Source organism: Palaemon carinicauda, chromosome 13 (genome assembly GCF_036898095.1).
Source record: "Palaemon carinicauda isolate YSFRI2023 chromosome 13, ASM3689809v2, whole genome shotgun sequence".
Taxonomy (NCBI): Eukaryota; Metazoa; Arthropoda; class Malacostraca; order Decapoda; family Palaemonidae; genus Palaemon; species Palaemon carinicauda.
Genome location: NC_090737.1, coordinates 14,095,354 through 14,101,202, shown reverse-complemented (window position 1 = coordinate 14,101,202; position 5,849 = coordinate 14,095,354).

Here is a 5,849-nt window from a genome sequence, read left to right as displayed (position 1 = left end):
AACGTATATCGAGAATCTTATTGAGGATACTGAAAATAATTGAAGGCTGGGTTATATTGGGATTTTCGATGCTATGATCTTCCCTAGCATCCGTATTACTATTTTGAAGTTTTTTCTTATTTGGAAAACTAAACTGGAAGTGTAAATTTTGGCAGATTTTTTTTATTACTTTGTATTTTGATCACCTTCACCCAAGAATTAATAAAGAAAAACGTCCGAAAATAAGTGCATTTCAGATTCGACTAATATTTTTAGAAGAAAAAAAAAAAAACTACAGATATGATGCATACAATACTCTGACCCCGTCTTTCTCTTTTCCCTTCTCAATTTCTTTTATCTTTCTATTAGCTGAAAAGAAAAAAAAATTGTCCCCTCGGCATAGCTATGCCTCAACAATTTACGAAAAAAAATAAATAAAGTTTACTTATTCGCATACTTTTTTCCCCGAAATCCAACGGAGACTTGATCATTTTAAAATAAACCAGCTAATGAGGCCCGTGATGGAACAGCTTGGGCGAAATTGAGTGAAATCTGTATGGACCGTAGCTTATTTGATAAATTCTGAATAAATGAATATTAAAATTATTAAGAATAAAAAAATACGCTTATAATATTTCAAAGAAAAATACAAATTATACAAATGAGAGAGAGAGAGAGAGAGAGAGAGAGAGAGAGAGAGAAAGAAAATAGGCTTTATATATATATATACATATATATATATATATATATATACACACAGAGAGAGAGAGAGAGAGAGAGAGAGAGAGAGATGGGGGGTGGGATTGGAGGAGAGAAAGGGGTGGGTGTGTTCAGAGTAGTCTTATTAGGAGGGCCTAAGTTGGAGCTTGGGTGGAGCCTATTTAGCCAGCAGCTGGTTCCGCTCAGATTATAACGCTTGGCTGACTCACATCTAAGCTACATTACACACACGCACACACACACACACACACACACAGACAGTATGCAGGCAGAATTACATACGAAAACTTAAACGCTGTATGAAAATCCATTTGTATGATCAGTAAATCACTAAACAAGTTATGTTGCAAAAAGAACTCGCTAGATGGCAGGAGCTGCCAGTCGATTCGCGCAAACAATCGTCGTAAAGCAAAGAACAGTTGATACTAAAGGATATATAATCTTGATGTCGGTACTTAGGGACAATCTTGGCTGGGTTGTTAAGCGAATCCCACAGCTCACGCAATGAGGAACAACCCCATAATATTCTCAAATCCGTGTACGGATGGCTCTGCCTTGAATGGAGGTATAAAACAGAATTTCAAATAACAGGTTGGTAACTAAGCCTACTGGTTTGTATGTCTGCAAAGCTGCGGTTGGGAGTTCAAAATAGTTTATAATTACCACCTTCTACCTAACATTCAGGTAAACGATTGTTCAAGTTCCACACTTATTGTATCATTAAAACAATCTTGTCCAAATATATATATATATATAGTATATATATAAATGAATGATATAGACAAAACAAAATATATATATATATATATATATATATATGATAAATTTTGCACAAATACACTTCAAATAAAACGATGAAACATTATCAAAATCACCCATCAAAAATAGAGCCCTAAAAACCACGCATAAAAAGTTATGGAATAAGTTATGAATAGAGAGGCACAGTCTGACGTGAGGGCCAGGGAAGGGGGATTGAATGTGGGGAAAGAGGGGGGGGGGGGAGATGAATAAAGATGGTTCCTGGAAAGTTATAGATAGCTACCTTGAAGTGCAGAGAGAGAGAGAGAGAGAGAGAGAGAGAGAGAGAGAGATTCTCGTCTATCATGTTTAATTTTATTATCATTCAACGGCACTTTAGGTTTTATATTTTGACGAGAGGAGAGAGAGAGAGAGAGAGAGAGAGAGAGAGAGATTCTCTTCTATCATGTTTAATTTTACTATCATTCAATTGCACTTTAGGTTTTATATTTTAAAGAGAGAGAGAGAGAGAGAGAGAGAGAGAGAGAGAGAGATTCTCTTCTATCATGTTTAATTTTTATTATCATTCAACTGCACTTTAAGTTTTATATTTTAACGAGAGAGAGAGAGAGAGAGAGAGAGAGAGAGAGAGAGAGAGAGAAAGAGAGAGGTATTCTTCTGGCATAAATCTAAAGAGAAAAGAAGCAAGATAATTGGAAAAAGATTAAAACATAATAAAAATAATAGCTGACGCAGCAATACTAGTAATGCTTGTATATACACGTACTATATTTTTTACCTTTTTATTCACAGCAGTAAAAAATGTAATTCTTCATTTCCGTCAAAACAAATTCCTTTATGAAAGATAAATACTAATTTGAATACATCTATAATTTTTTCCACTTATTTTCGATTTAATCACTCAAGGGAATCCGAATTATTTACTTATTCAAATTAAAACCCTCGAATGTTACCCCCTAAAAAAATTAAGTGAGAAAGAAGACGTTGTATCGCATTAAAAAAAAAAATAGAATAGGGTGTTACTCTACGCCTCTTCCGTAGGCCTACTTCCCTTTCCCTGTGAGTTACAGTCTTCCTTCCCTCCTGGCCAGCCGATGAGAAAACAAATAAATTAAAATGACATCCAGCTAACGCCGAAGGGGAGAGAAATTTCCGGATAAAAATTGGGCGAAGGAAATGAACAATAATAGAAGTAATAACTATCTAGGAGTGGTTCGAAGAGGCTGTTGATAACTGCTAGGATGAGGCGAATGACAGGAGGAGGAGGAGGAGGAGAAGGAGGAGGAGAAGGGAGGAGGAGGGGTGAATGTTAGGTGTTGGCACGAGAACCGACGGGTTCTTCTCCAGCTGAGAGAGAGAGAGAGAGAGAGAGAGAGAGAGAGTACATGTCGACAAATAGCAAGGTTACAAATACTGAGGCGTTGATTAGGTTGAGCGGTACAGAGGGGCTAGTTATGATTTTTGGGATAAACCTAGTCATCTGGATTTGACTTGCTTGGGATCGACCCAAATATTTACATCTTCATCTGGGATCGACCCACACACTTGTACATTTTTTTTAATCCTCATCTGGTATCGACCCTACACTTTACATGATCTTTAATCCTCACCTGGGATCGACCCACACACTTACATGATCTTTAATCCTCACCTGGGATCCGACTCGCACACATATATATTTTAATCCTCATCTGGGGTCGACCCAGACACCTAAATCTTTAATCTTCATCTGGGATCGATTTCAGACATTTATAAATTCAAGTTTAAATCCTCATCTAGGATCGACCCAGACACTCATATCTTTTAATCCTCCTCTGGATCGACCCACACACTTATATAATTTTTAATCCTCATTTGGAATCGGCCCACACTTATATTTTCAAATCCTCATCTGGGATTGACCCAGACACCTAAATCTTTAAATCTTCATCTGGGATCGACCTAGAGTTAAATCTTAGTGTGGGATCGACCCAGACACTTAAATCTTTAAATCTTCATCTGGGATTGACCCAGACTTGAATATTCGTCAAGATTTGATCCAACATTTAAATTTTCGTCTGGAATCAACCCATTAAAATCTTAGTCCAGGATCGAAATACAGGTTAATTTATTTAAGAGAGAAATATGCTAAATCGAAAGGCTGTGTTTTTTAGATGATTTTAAAGGGGAATATTATACCGACGAAAAAGTTTTATTTTATCTATCAAGTTTCAAATTAGGGTTTCCACAATCATAACCCTATCTATCCTAGGCTTAAACATACATTGCTTCATTTGTAAAAACTACAGAAATTCTGAGCATCAGAGACCTTGTATTCAAACAATTCCCTTTCGCTATCATCAAACCATTCGTAGGATCCCGTCTCCTTTAAACTCTAAAAGACTTCGGATTTTCCCTCTGAACTAAGCTTCCTCCAATTCCCTCTACATGACCAAACCACCATCTGTTACATTCATACACTGCACCTTTTGGAATTGTTCAATGCTATATATAAACAGCACCCACTTTACTCACATCCCGCGTTCTCTCTTACATGCGCCATGCACACACTTTGGTCATGGCAAGGTAAATAAAAAGTTTGAAAGTACACTGGGCTATAAGGGCAAAAGCAAAGCTTATAATGAAATTGACAGAGGCTATGTGCATTATGTTGTGGTGTCTGTAATAAGCTGACGACAGTTTGATATATAGAGAGCATAAGATTCACATTAATTAAGAACGTTTGGAATTTCCATATAATCAACTCTATTCCTTGACTGCGGTTACATTTTAAGAAATACAGAATAAATAGCAGTTCAATAAAGAAATAAAAGAGCTACATTCAGACACCGCACTGGTCCTTACGCATTTTCGAGACCACGAAGGTCTTGATCACAGCTCAAAACAGTCAAGGGAATAGACCTTATCAAATGACAGGTCTTGGCATCTGAAGATGGCCAGTAACGCGAAGAGCAAGGTTTGGTAGTGAAACTTCACAAAGAAGAAATGTGTATGAGAGAGAGAGAGAGAGAGAGAGAGAGAGAGAGAGAATCTCAAGTTTCCATATTATGTTATATCGTATAAAGGACAAAATGATGTATCATAAACTAAGGAAAAAAAAACTAGAAAAAGTTTCAATTAGAGATTACGAAAAGAAATGAAAAGTATTACAAATTGTGTTGTTATGTAATGGAATAAAATATTCCTTTCAACAATGTTTTGTCTCTTCATTGGAAGATACAAATACGAAGTCACTCCTACTAGACAAAAAGCTAAAACAAAAATAATTCATCATCCAAATCAAAAGTAGAGAAAATATGAGGGAACTCAGCAAGGGCGTTAAGCTGAGGAGGAGGAGGAGGAGAAGGGAGGAAGGGAGGGAGTTGACAAGGTGATGAGATGTCCACATGGTCCTCGTTCACGCGTTCAAAATCATCTACAAGTACCTCTTCACTTCAGTCGTCGTCCACCTCCTGCTATGGAAGGGCAGTAAGTACACGCCTCTCTCTCTCTCTCTCTCTCTCTCTCTCTCTCTCTCTCTCTCAAAATTTTGAAATAATAGAGATGTTGGAAAACCTTGAAACAGAGGGAGAGAGAGAAAAAAAACAGCCCATTTTCTCAGACACCACATAGGTGTTAAGATTTTTTTTTCTTCTCTTCCCTCTATGTACTTTCTCTGATTAAAAGAACTCCCAGCCGCCCCCCCCCAAAAAAAAAAAAACCTAAAATAAATAAAAAAAAAAATCACAAGGGAAAACAGCGATGGCTCAACTAGTCTTCGTTATTCTGGTAATTAATTCAGGAAACTGCCCGCCACACACTGTACCTGAGAGAGAGAGAGAGAGAGAGAGAGAGAGAGAGAAATAAAAACTTTTCTATAAATTGAGATCTGATATATTATTTCAATCCCCATAGAGATATACGGTTATGACATATGCTTTGACGTTGTTACTATTTTTAGAATAATTGGTTAATTTGTTCTCATTATTTATTCATTCTTTATTTCCTTTCCTCACTGGGCTATTTTTCCCTGTTGGAGCCCTTTGGCTTGTAGCATCTTGCTCTTCCAGCTAAGGTTGTAGCTTGGCTGGTAATAATAATAACAATAATAATAATAATAAAGGAAATAGAAAGAAAGATGCAAAAGGAGGAGGAGGAGGAGGAAGATGAGGAAGGGAAGTTGGGCAAGAGTAAGGCAAAAATAATAAAGTGGCGAGGAGGTGGGAAGTGACTGAGGGGGCAATGGAGGAAATACTTGAGGCTTTCGTATGAGGGGAAAAAGGCAATTCTTTATCATGTGCCAAGGGCGCCACAGTAACTTGATTCTTTTATAACACCCAGCAGCCGACACCATCACCCACCTCCAATCCCCTTCTCTCTTTCTCTCACGGAAGAGGAGAAAGTCAAGGATG